The sequence below is a fragment of the Solanum tuberosum genome, unplaced genomic scaffold (genome assembly GCF_000226075.1).
Source record: "Solanum tuberosum cultivar DM 1-3 516 R44 unplaced genomic scaffold, SolTub_3.0 scf00541, whole genome shotgun sequence".
Lineage (NCBI taxonomy): Eukaryota > Viridiplantae > Streptophyta > Magnoliopsida > Solanales > Solanaceae > Solanum > Solanum tuberosum.
In genome coordinates, this window is record NW_006239474.1 from 233,512 (window position 1) to 247,583 (window position 14,072).

Consider the following 14,072-nt stretch of genomic DNA (forward strand, 5'->3'; position numbering starts at 1 on the left):
AAAATGTGCATACTCTACTAATTAATTTAATTTTAGACTCTCAATTCTCTAGGAGTTTAACTTGACTATTAGTATTTTATAGAATTATTTAACGATAATGATAAAGTCAGGCAAAAATAATTAATTTTCTTAATTTTTAGACATAAACAATAAAATATTATTTTATTATTATAAGAGTCAAATTAAAGATAACATTTACTATTTACTTTATTAATTATAATTAGTGGATATGAATTGATTTTCGAGAAAACTCTCAGCCAATAAGAGGATAACATTTTCCTTGATTCCTATAATTGATTCTTCTCATTATTTATCCTTTCTACCATCTCTTCTCATCATATGTTAAGTCGGCTCATTTTTACTTGTCATATTTGAACTTATATATTCATTAAAAATAATTTATAGATTAAATAATTAATACTAAAAAAACAATTTATAGATTAAATAATTAATACTAAAAAATAATATAATTTAAAAAAAATTATTCTTAATATATGCAAATTGACAATAAAAATAAAAAAATTATTTTTAAATAATGGACAAGTAAAAGACGGATGAAGTATGTACTCCCTCCGACCCTTTTGACTTGTGAAATTTTGACTTGACACACCTCTTAAGAAAATAATGATTGGTATAATGAGTTTATCATTTTACTCTTATTAATTGATAAACTTTTAAATATATTTACTCACTATATTTTTAAAAAATACTAATTTAATGTTAATAAATTGAAGGTATAATAGGAGAAAAATAATTTTAAAAAAATAATTTTTTCTTGATTTATTAAATATATTTGACAAATAAATAGAAATGGAGAAAGTATCTATGAAATTTATGCCAAATGGAAGAGGGAAAAAACAGAAGTGGACCAAAACCCACGTCTTATGATACTTATGGCAAATAGAAAAGTAAGGTTCATCATATTCTTCAATGACAGGGCAGGATTTGTAATTAAATAAAAAAGATTGGACTTTTCTTAAAGCTCTTGCTGAGGTACAAAAAACAAAGCAAGAAATACAGCTTTTTGAAGCAAGTTTATCTTGCAAAATCTTTTGTAAGACTTTAATAACATTTATGGCAAATAGAAAGTGGGACCAATCAAATTCACCATGGGCAGGGCATAGTTTGTATATATTAAATAGAAAAAGGAGGATCGATCTTTTTAAGAGCTCTTGCTTAGGTTCAAATAACAATGCAAAAGTTACAACATTTTTAAGCAAGCTTATCTTGCAATTTTTTAAAAGACTTTAATACCTCCAAACTTTAATTTAATGTCAGAAAACTGATATGTTGAAAAGGACTTAAATTGTCTCTTCTATATAAGTAAAACTAGTAGGGAGGCCCGTGCATCGCACGGGGCACGAAGCCCAACAATTTATATATTCTGAAATCTTAAATTTTATTTAATGTATAACCTTTTGTCATAAAGGGATAAAATGAAGGTGGTAGTAGTAATTGACAAGAAAAAAAAGTTAATACACAAAGGCTACTCAAATAGATATATCATGTAAAGCATAAAAAATTCACATTGTTAAAGAACTCTCACAACACATCTCATCTCATAATAATCGCAATACATGAGAAATAATTTTTAAAAGATTGACCGAATCTGTAAATATAGTTTCGAGTTAATATCTCAAAAGGTCACTCAACTTTCAGAATTTATCTAGTAAAGTCATTAAACTTTGTTTTGTATCATTAAAATCACTAAACTTAGACATTTCTATCAATAAAATCACTCAATCAAATTTATCACTAAAAAAAGTATTGGCATAGCAAAATTATTATTATTTTTTATATCATATAAATATGAATCCCACAAATAACTAAAATTGAAGAAATCTCATTAACTTTTCACTTCCTCTCACAAAACTTTTTTTTAAAAAAAAAAAAACTAAAATGTATGTGAGCTCTACTTTCTTGCCGTTTGATTTGCATTTTCTTTTATAGCATTGTAGATGGATTTGTTTTTTTATCTCTCTGTTTTGAACATATTTTGATTTGTTGCATATGTTGTAGCCTCACATGTCCGATAGTCAGAGCGTCAAGATGTCTTGCTTTCATTTGCCTCAGTAGTTGTCCAAATAAATTTCTTTAGTTGAAATCATCATTTCCTCTGAGCAGGAGTTATAGTCATCAGCTTGGTTGGTAATCATACTTTTGCCACTTCAAAAATTACAAAAAGTTTTGGAGTATTTACAAAAAACAAGAAAACACCTATCAACTAAAATAATCTGTGAGAAGCAAAAAGTAATATCTAGACTGAAATAACAGAATGCAAGAAATCAAATAGAGAAGCATTGAAGATAGGGAACCAAGGATCTAGAAATCATGAAGAAATATAGTCACCTCCATCTCTTTGTTGTCATTATTTTAAGAGCTTAGCCTGTCCTTTATTCTAATTGATAGACCATAGCTCCTGCCATAAATTTTACAAATTAAGCAAATCTTAGTCATACAAAATACCAAATCAAACTTAATTTTCATACTTATAAAAAAAAAGATTGAAAATGAATGTGATAAGTATAAAAAAGACTACATGTAAGTTGGGTGACAGAGTACTAACATGAATATATAGTTTAGTTGTTCTACACCAAAATACTTTTGGATCATTTCCTTTATTCGAGTTCTGCTAATGTGCCGTTAAATGATTAGGTCTTCATGGCCGGTAATGTTCTCTCTTTCTTTTATAATATAGATTCCAATGCATCGTCTATATGATTTTAAAGGTTCCCAATGGTACTATAATTCTACACCTAATTTTTTTTTGAATCCTCTTGTTTTTTATTTGGTTCAACTATTCTGCTATTAAAAGCGTATAACTTTATGTACTTAGTTCTCCTATTAGCTTTCATCTGACTCTTTATTATTCAGTACACCAAGAAATTATGAATCAGTTCTCCAACACAAAGCAATTCTTTCTAACTAACTAACAATTAAAGTCCAAACCTTACAACAATTTTACACCATGCCAACAAAGTAAGCCAAACAAATTGAAACAGGGAGAGTTATAAGAATTTCTCCTCAATGGTACAAGCTTCAGCATGTCAAATGAACAAATTCCTTTACTAAGGTGTCTTTGAGCTATAAAGCATGTTATCAGTGATGTCAAAGACCCAAGACCTCTCTTAGGAATTAAGTCATAGATATTGTACGCCAAAGAAAATCTTCACATTTAAATAGAAATCAAGTGAAGAAACACATAAAAGCAAATCCAGTTATATTAACAATACAACCAAGTCTTGAAATGATTGTTTTTTTTTTAAAACTCAAAGATCAACAAGGTATTTAGAGTGTCTGAAACATTTGAGATTAAAGAAATTTATGTATTTACCTTTAAGTTGAAGGATAAATCAATTACTTTGTAAAATTACTCTCACCACTGAACAACTATAAAACAACTCTTCTCAACATAAACTTATTTTACTTTCCCCTTCTAGCTAAGAAATAACTTGGTTTACCAATGACAGAGTCAACCATTAGCTCTTAAAAAGATCATGTAGAAGGGACATACATGTCAAGTTATTTACTGTTTAATTAATTGAAATTCATACCAACGTGCACGAAAAGCAGAAGTGCATAAAAGAACCATAGCCATAGAGAAAGGGAAACAAAAAAGGAATCTTAAGCTCACAACTACTCATCCAGACAATTCCACAATGAACCAATTGAATGGAATTAGGAGAATACCTTAAAAGGAAGAGCAAATGGTACTAACAACGCAACAATACTTGTTGCTCGTCAAAAGTCATTAAACCTATAGAAATCGAAGAAAACCATTGAAATTTAGTAAATAGGACTAAAATTTTCAATAGTGAAGAGAATGGAGCTCGATGTCGCAGTTATTTAAAAGATTGTACAAATGAAAAAGTAAAGATTTGGTCACCACTTATTGTTGACACAAACTGTAATCTTACAGTAGTTAACAAAGAGAAAAAGAGGAGCTTTAGAAAGCAAAAATTGATATACTAATAATAAAATATCATGTTTTCGATTCTAAAAATTGAAGCTGCCATAAAATTCTTCTAGTTGTTTGAAGAAGTGACGATTCAAATCCTTACCTCTATATGAACCACCCATTGCTCTATCAAGCAACTTTGTTGTAGTGTTCACCCATTATTCCCCTTGAACTCCAAATAACACTATCTGCATTTCGAGATCAATTGAATTCTTAACATCTAATGTCAACATATCCTTTAAAATTCTGTAAGCTTCAATTTCAAAATTTATACAAATGCAAAATTAACCTACATGCAACAATTGAGGAATGTATATTAACATTATCTTCTAAATACTAATTTAGCAGGCAAATGTGTATAAAACTACACAATCAAGAAGCGGAGGAAGATAGAGTGAAGAATAAAGCACTCAGCAACACATGGATTCAACAATAAAGCAGCGAAAAACAAATTGACAAACTCACAAAAACTAAATGAAACATAATAAGAGTGACCGATGCAACAGAGGTCAACTGAATATTTTTTTAATAACTTCCATTTACATCCACATAAGCTTCATATATCTTATACAATACGTCTGATCCCTTAAGCAATTTCTCCAACAAACTAATATAACATAATTCATTATCAAAATGTCAAGAACTTGGTGAGAGTAACAACTTTTAAGGAGAACACAAATATTAAAAATTCAATTCACAAAACTGTCAAAATAAACGACAATCAAACATGATTGATGTATTAATGTCTAAAGGATATAAATCCCAAATCAAGGCAGATTTGGTACAAAAACCAAGCATATCATACTAACACACTTTATATAATGCATCACTAAAAATTATCCTTCACTTCAAGTAGACATGCAATAGCATGTGTTATCATCTTTCATTTTTTTTATAAGGTGAAGAACATATGGTATGGCATACAGATGAAGACATAATCAACTAACACCAATTCTATCTAGGGCAACAAAAGTCCAGATTAAAAAAAAGGTTTTCTGAGGTGCAAAGTGAAGTAGAATTCATGAAACTAATGATCTTTATCGTGTAAAAACAATGGACTATACATATCGAGGAGTTCGTCACAATCATATATTATCCATATCTTCCAAACCCATATGCCCACAAATGAAAATTCAGAACCTTTTTACATTTTCTCATAAGATGTAGTTGCTTTATTTTGATAGCTAATGTCACACATCTCTCTATTTCTTCACTGTTTCTTTTACCTCTTCATTTAAAAGACAGTATGGTCTACAAACACCCAGCGTTCACATAGGAGTCGATGTGATGTAGGCAGTCTAACCTAACGAAAGCATATATAGTTGATTCCATGATTTGGGGAATCTTACTTGTAACATGTCATTGTACAGTCATGCCAATTTTTTTAAAAAAGAATACATGTTTGTCAGAACTAATAGCTGTAGAGCTAATCTTTGTAAATGTGTCGCCCTGATTTAGAGATACAAAAGCTTTGTAATGACTCGAAGCACCGAAAAGGCACACAAAAATGAAGGCAAGACAACAAATTAGTCTAACCAATTTATCATGGCACAAAATTGAATGAGTGTAAATTTACTTTTGCACGACAATTTCTTTTTTCAAAAAAGGAATAGAACACCATACCTATGAGCATCTTCTTGCATTCAATTGAGGATCATTGAAAACCCTAGCTTCCTGAAGAATAACACCCTTTTCAATCCCCATAAACAGGAAATTAAATAGTCCACGTATTGTCATAGATTTCCAATATGAAAATGCCATTTCACCACTAAAACGCATGTTGAACAAAAAAATTGTTGCCTCCTAGACTTCTAAATGAAACAAAAAGGCGTATATATAACATGAAATGAGATGAGCTACCATAAAATACATAAGCTCGACAAAGTAAAATAGTAAAAGTTGATGTTTTTCAACAATTTAAATCATAAACTTAAAAACTATGAACTTATCGTAGGAGGAATATCAATGGTTGAAATCTTTGTTAGAACATATGATCAGCCACTTTATTTTGCTAAAGAATATGACAATTTTATCTATTAATTAACATCAATTTGACAGGAGAAAATTCAGAGACCTTAGAAGCTATGAGATCCAATTTTGCTCCTTTGGAGATATGTATTGGTGAGGTGGGGTGTTTCTTCTGCTGAGTGGTACACGTGGTGTGCTAAAGAACATTGTGCAATCACACGTGTTATTAGCAGGAAAGAGCAAGGAAAATTAGTGCAGTCCAACTCTAAAGTACACTTTATGTTGCCTTTTGTACTGTTTCTTGATGCAGCGTCCGTCCTTTTCAAACTGGCATTTCTAAATATTGGTAAAATAATTATTATCAAATAAAAGAGATAAACATGAGTAGAAAAGGTAGGCAAATGTCCAAAAAGAAACAAAACATTGTAATTTAAGTGCAATACACGTGTCTGTGTGACTTGTGAGAGGGCAAAAGCTTAAAAAAGTTAAATTGTAGATAGTACATCTCATGAAACATTTGGTACTACTATATGCTGCAGTGTTCGTCCTTACCCAAGTCCCATTTCTAAATAAGGGTAATAAGGGTAATATAATAATAAATAATACGAATAATAAAATAATAAGAGAGAAGGTATTTATTTTCATACTAGACACCTCAGTCCATGCTAGAACGGGCACAAATTTTAATACATTTGTTCGTTATATAGTCTGAGCACTGGTAGTTTATTTTAGAAAAAGAGTTTCAAGAATACGAAACTTTCTTAAAAATAAATTATAGATATTTATATGGTTATAAATTATTTTATTAAATGTGAAATAAGTATTTTAAAATTAAGTTTATTACTAAAAATAAAAATGTGTCATATTTTCAATACCGATTAAAAAAGAAAGTGAATCATAAATTGGGACAAGGGAGTACTTCCGTATGTTTTTGTAATTTATGCTCACTTGTCAATTTTATATGTTAAATTTACTAAAATACAATGTTAATCAATTAAGATGAGAAATTAATTTGATATGTCATTTTCATTTGGACAACATTAAAAAAATATGAAATTCCCTATTATCCAATTGTATTTGAATGTTTGTAATAAATTAATAATTATAATCACGAAATATTTACAAAAAGATATGAAGATATGTGATTTATTAATTTTTAGCATCTTAAAATATTATGATATCTAGTTTATGAATTATCAATTTGCTCATTTGGTAATGTTAAAGAGTTGATTTTTTTTTTAATGATTTTCACAAATCATGAAAATTTATATTTATAAAAAAATATATAATTTAAGAAATTTAAAGTATATATTTAAATAAAAATTTAATTTAATTTAATTTTAATTACAAATTTTAAATTATGATTTTGAATTTATATCCAATCAACCCTAATAAGTACATGAATAATCTTTGAGGTTTCACCGACTTTATATAAGAATGAAATATTAAACTATATATATCTAACATCTATTAATATTGTATGTACCTTTTTTGTAAGAGAAACTTTTATGGAAGAATGGATGCCGATTGAGTTTACTGATTGTACAATAGCTAGTTTTTTTTGGTCTATGTCATATAATGTACCATCGATCAAGGGTAGTGTACAACAAAAAAAGACACAAACTCTCGGAGAGAAGCACCATAGTAGCACTTAAAATTACCAAATTACTCTGGCTAGGAAGCAGGCATGTTGACGAAGACCTGCTTCCTAGTCTCTTCTATAAAGTAGTAAAGTAATGTATAAAAATATATGAAATTTCTCTAAAAATAATATATCTAGAAATACTTAACAAGTATTGTTTCTATAAAGTAGTAAAGTAATGTATAAAAATATATGAAATTTCTCTAAAAATAATATATCTAGAAATACTTAACAAGTATTGTTTCTATAAAGTAGTAAAGTAATGTATAAAAATATATGAAATTTCTCTAAAAATAATATATCTAGAAATACTTAACAAGTATTGTTTCTATAAAGTAGTAAAGTAATGTATAAAAATATATGAAATTTCTCTAAAAATAATATATCTAGAAATACTTGTTAAAGTATTGTTGAAAAGTTTCAATGGTTTTGTTCTTTCTAATTTGCAAGTCAAGATCTATTAAACTATTGTATGTTTCTCAATATTGCGACGTGTCTTAATGATATTTTCTTGTATAAAATATAGCATAACATTTTTTAAGATTTATATTGATTCCTGTATTAATGATTTATTCAATGTAATATTATGAATGTTAGTTGAAAAAATAGTGTCTAACATAAAATTATCTTTACCTTAAATAAAGAGATTATTTTTGATAAATCCTAAATCATATTACAACAGGTAAGAGAAGGGAATACAATAAAAAAAGAAGTCATTGCAAAAATATCGAAAAAAAATAATAGCTACACAATAAAATAAGGAAATCCAATAAATAATATGAAAATTAAACAAATTAAAAAAAAAAGTAATAGGTACTAATATAATCGAAGAATAATATAACACGAGAGTACATAGTAGTAAAAATACTGATAAGAAAATCTATACAATGCTCTACTATCTACTACTCATTTAGCATAGTCTTAACCTTCACATATTTCTAAATGAAATCATATCCTTCATAAGTTGAAAGTGTGTTATATATTGTTTAATCATCTTTCTTCGCTACTTATTCAACTTACATCTACTGCTTTTTAGATCCAACATGACCAACTTCACACATTTTCTCACTATAAATTTGTTTATCTCATGTTATATGTCTGAATCATCTCTGATTCGCTCTCCTTGTGCATTTTAATTTTTATCCACCACAAAAGGTTGCTCTCATCTTGTTCTCAATTTTTTTTTTATTCTTAATCACATCACTCCTAATTTTCCTCACTCCTTCTCTCTCTTGCCTCTCCTCCATATCTCTCACCCTCTCTCCTTCTCTCTCCTGCCAATAAGAAGAAATTCATTCAAATGTATTATGTATCAATTGTATTTTATCAAATATAGGTGAGAGTTCTATATTTTATATCAATTGTATTCAAACAATTGTATTTGTATTTTCATAACAATTGTATTTGTATAATTCATACGAATATAATATGTGTTCATCCTCTCTATCAAATGTATTATGTATCAATTGTATCCAATACAGAGAATGATTACAGTTGTATTTGTTATATTTTGAATACAATTGATAGAGAATACAAAAATGTCATGCATTAAATAAATACATAATACAATGCAAAATACAATTCTCTCTCCGTCCTCTCTTGATCTCGCTTGCCTCTCTCATCCCTCTATCGATCTCGCTCGTCTTTCTCCTCTTAATATGTATTCATTTTGATACAAATCAATTTGTATTTGTATTTTTTTTCCCCTAAAATCTTAGAAAAAAATATATACAAAATTACAAATGCATAGCAAACCAAAATATAATTGTGAATTGTAATTAGTGAAACTATAACCTATGAAATCCTATTTAAGGCCTAATGTTTGCTATTTTTGAAAGTTTCCCAAATAAAAACTATGAAGGTCGTAATTTGGACACAATTTCAGAGACCTCCCTCTAGGTTTCGCTCTATAACACTGACCTCCCATGTGGTTTACGTTATTACGTCTACCTCCCTTATTTTCATTTTCTTGTAACTACTCTTTAAGCCTATTTAAAATAAATATAAATTAATTTAGATTTGACATTTTTACCCTTCTATATATTAATAAATATTATATAAAAAAAACTCATTTAACAAATACTTTAAAAATAAATCAGCACAAATAATTTTTCTTAAGAATTAAAAGTCCTCTTCTCTTCAAACTTCCACTTTATCAGTCTTGTTCAAATTTTCTCCATTCTTCTTCGCAAGAGTCAGCCATCTTCCCTGCAAAAGCAAGCAAATTAGGTATTTTTCTACAAATCTCATATCATCACTGTTGCAATCAACGATTATGTCGTCACATTAGAAATTACAAATTCAATTGCTTTGAGAAACTCTCCATTATTGACCACTCATGCAAGCATAGATCTAATTTTCAACGATTTATCTCTATTTCTTGGATCAATTTTCTTCTTAGCTTGTGGAAATGTTTATCTAGAACAAAATTTGATTTTTCTTATCGGATTTGTCTCTTGGGGTTATATTCGATTTGAAGAAATTGTTGTCAGAAAATGATGGGTTATTGTGGGGGAAAAATCACCAATGAATTGGTGAAGGTGAAATGAAGATGAAGAGTTAATATTTGGTGAAAATGGTGGATCAGCTTGAACGAAGACTTTGATCTTTGTTTGATAAAAAAAAACACGTATATATATATATATAATAGTATTAATGTATTTGTGCTGATTTACTTTTTAAAGTATTTGTTAAATGAGTTTTTTTATGTATAATATTTATTAATATGAAGAAATTAATATATAGAAGGGTAAAATTGTCAAATCTAAATTAATTTATATTTATTTTAAATAGGTTTAAAGAATGGTTACAAAGAAAATGAAAATAAGGGAGGTAGATGTAATATCGTAAACCACAGGAAGGTGAGTGTTATAGAGTGAAATCTGGAGGGAAGTCTCTGAAATTATCCCTATTTTTTAATAATATATTGTAGTAAAATTTCCACTCCAACTTGATTGCATTTTCCGAGTTCAAAATTTTGGGTTTTCAAGTACAAATAATTTTTCCCTCTTAAAACATTGATATATTTTTAAAGTGAAATATATATATCCAAATATAACCAAATTCAAGTGTCATTTTTCACCTTTAATTTTAAATAATTTTATTCTTTTTTCAAGATTTAATTAAATCTTTATCCAAACAAGCAAATAAATTTAATGTAATAGCTCAAATAGTAATATGCTTAACATAACGAAAATCTCACAACAACTCTATAGATATTTTTCAATAAATTATGGCATTATATTATATATAATATAGATAGAATAAAATATTTTTAAAAAAAATAACAATAGGATCGTTCAAAACATTATTAGCTTTTAATTTTAAAAGAGAAAATGGCCAAAATCCCCCCTAATCTATATTCGAATTTCCAACTACACACTTTAACTTTACGGAAGTCCTGTCACTCCTGAAGTGTTTAAAACTGAAATTAATACCTTCATGAATGCTTAACTGGCAAAGAGAGTGTATTTCACTCTCTCAAAGAGAGTGAACACAAAAAACAAGTATTAAAACTTTATTTTTAATATCTCTTTTTAAAATATATGTATTTTTATTTCTTATTTATTGTATTTCTTCTCCATAGCAACCAAATTCCTTCACTGGATTCACCATTGTTGATTTCACACAAACTTTTAAAGTCTTATGTAAAAAACTTTTAAGAACCAATCAATTCAATTGAAGAAAAAATGACATGTATTTATATCATCCAAAAAAGAGATTTGGATCAGATTTGAAAAAAAATATTAAATTGGGTTTACATCAAATTCAAGTGAACTCCCAAATGAGAATGCTTTTTATTTTTTTATTTTTCTCTTTGCTGCTCGACCAGCAGCCACCATTGTTGCATCCTCCGGCAAAACCCCTCCTCCTTCGGATCCTTTTAGTTTGTTTTTCAAGGTTCTCCGACAAGCAAAACTCGAATATTGCTTGACAAGCTCTTGCTATCAATATTTATCTTTGTTCCTCACAATTCAATAGGGATTTGAAAGAATTGGGTGAAGAATTTACTTTAGGAATTTGAAGAAATTGAGAGAGTATAGGAGAAAGTGGAAAAGAATTATAAAAAAAATAAATTAATCAATTTCCACATGTTAAGTTCACATGCCAAGATAGATGTGGTTGTGGCTTTTTAAGGGTGTAATTAATACAGTTTTAAACAGTTCAGGTGGGTGATAGAACTTCCGTAAAGTTAAAGTGTATAGTTGAAAATTCGGATATAGATTAGGGGGGCTTTTGACCATTTTCTCATTTTAAAATTGTAAATTTGAATCAATAATTTTAATAGAAAAGAGTCAAAACTACCCTTAGACTATCCAAAATAGCTTAAATATACCCTTAAACTATATTTCGGCTCAAAAATACCCTTCCCGTCAAACTATTGGGCCACACCAACCCTTCTAGTTAACGAAAGTATCCATGTGTGTGTTAAATACCACATGGACGCGCCAAACACACCCCACTGCCATATAGACGAATTAAATCCCTAATTTCACTCTTTTCCCCCTCATTTCATCCTTTCTCTTAGAAACAATACTTTCGGTATCACATTCCAACATTCCTCCTTCCGTTTCTGAGCTCTCCATTCCTTAAACAAGAATCTATACAATCTATAAACTGCTAAAAAGATTATCAGTTCCTTCTTTCATTTTTTTTCTCGCCAAAACCAATCATGTACTATAATTCTAAATCAGTAAAACATAAATACATTTCAAATTCATGGAAACCATAAATAGTTGGGGCCACCAACTCACCTACCCGTCTTCAAATCAACAAAACTCAACGATCAAACATAGATTATAAGGGGCTTTGATCGCTCACCCACTGGAAAAGAAAAGACACAAATGGAATTGAAGAAGTGCACAACATGAAGATCTAATAGAAAAAAAATGAAATCTTAGTGTAACATCTCACAACTAGAAAGAACTAGAAGGAAGTTTAAAATCTGGAAATAGTTACTTTTGGAAAGAATGAGGAAATCTGGAAATTTTTAAGCAAGTTAAAGTGAGTTTTTGGTCAACTTCAAACAGCCATAATTCCTAGCTCAGAATGATTTAAGTGTGGTTCCAGATATGGTTGGAAAGCCCTTGGAATGATCTTTCCAACGCCTCCAAGTTTGCGCAATTCCGAGTTCGTATGAGTGAGTTATCCCCTTTGAAAGTTGGGTTGTTGTATTAAGGAAATGTCCAATTCGGAAATTTAAGAGGTATTTTAGTCTTTTCATTGCCCTATTATTTTAATCTGTTTTTAGGAGTTTTAATATGGGTCAAATCAGATTTTAGTCAGTTTTAGAATTTGGGATTTCACGCTAGGGCTAAGGAGAAGAGAAAAGAAGGAGAAAAAGGGCAAAATTCAATCAAGATTGATCAAGAAAGTTGGTGTTTCGCCAAGGATTTACTTCTATCATGTATGTGAGATCACATAGCATTGGGTTACTTCACCCACGCGCCAACCATGATTCAATTTAGCGAATTTAAGTCTTTGAAAGTTTAGAAATTGAGTTCTTGATAAACATTGTTGAAGGTTTCGTTTGAATTCTTATGGGTTGTGTTGTTGAAGTTTCTTGCGCTTTGATTCATGTTTTTCAGGTGTAATTTTGGTTTGAATCTACCATATATTAAGAGTATAAATGATTCTAAGTGTTTGGGGAAAGAACTAAGTGAAATTAGAGGGTTTAGAGTTGAAAAACGAAAAAGAAAATTCAGGATTTTCTAGGAAAGGGGCTGGGGCACCGCGCCTCTCAGCGCTCCCCAAAATAGTCTCTAAATGTGGGGCTCTAGGGCGAAGCGCCTGCCAGAGCGCCCCAAAGTGTTCTCTGAATTTTGAGGGTTGGCGCCCCGCGCCTCTCAGAGCGCCAGGGACACCAGTTCATCCCATTTGTTCCCCACCTTTTCGTACTTGTTTCTTAGCAATGTACTTATGTTTTCTAGTTGATTCCAACACTCTAAGGTACATCTAAACATCATGAAATCATCCATAATCATGAGATCATGAACCTTGAATCCATAATCCAATTCAAGGAAAGTTAAGATCAAAAGTCAAGAGAAGTAAGAGTCAAGTCAAGAGAAGTTCTTAGAGTTTTCCAAAAGTCTTTTGCAAACGTTTTAACCTTGTTTTAAGAATTAAGTTTTGAGTTCAGTAAAAAGTAAAGTTGAAGTTCATTTCTTCAAAAGTATATGGGGACTAAGTATTCCCAAAGAGATTTAAAATGTTTTCATATTTAAATAAGAACGGAAACTGAGATTTCCAAAGAGCCTTCGGGCTAGTTTTCAGAAAAAGTAATCGCTTTCTAAATGAAGCAAGAGGGGAAACTTTGATTTCCAAGATAGCCTTTGAGCTAAGTTTTTGAGCACTAATCTCAAATCACAGAAGAAGTATGTTTTTAAATATAAGAGCTAGTATATTTTGGGAGTAGTATTAAGCACCGAATTAAGGGCGAGCATGAGTTCAGATAACTCACGTCTCTATAAAACCATGTAGCCACCATGGGTAGAAAAGGATCAT

The 14,072-nt window shown here is 29.4% G+C and overlaps 1 long non-coding RNA gene across 2 annotated transcripts; it reads right to left on the reverse strand.

The window, feature by feature from the left end:
* Positions 1 to 2,203: 2,203 nt before the first annotated feature.
* On the reverse strand, positions 2,204 to 6,021 carry LOC102602702 (uncharacterized). Of its 2 annotated transcripts, XR_001472144.1 has the most exons (4): positions 5,582 to 6,021; positions 4,062 to 4,146; positions 3,691 to 3,757; positions 2,204 to 2,419 (listed from the first exon to the last, which is right to left on the reverse strand). It is a non-coding gene; the product is annotated as an uncharacterized lncRNA (long non-coding RNA). The 2 variants fall into 2 exon arrangements; XR_368775.2 differs by having other exon boundaries at positions 4,062 to 6,021.
* Between the last annotated feature and the right edge of the window lie 8,051 nt (positions 6,022 to 14,072).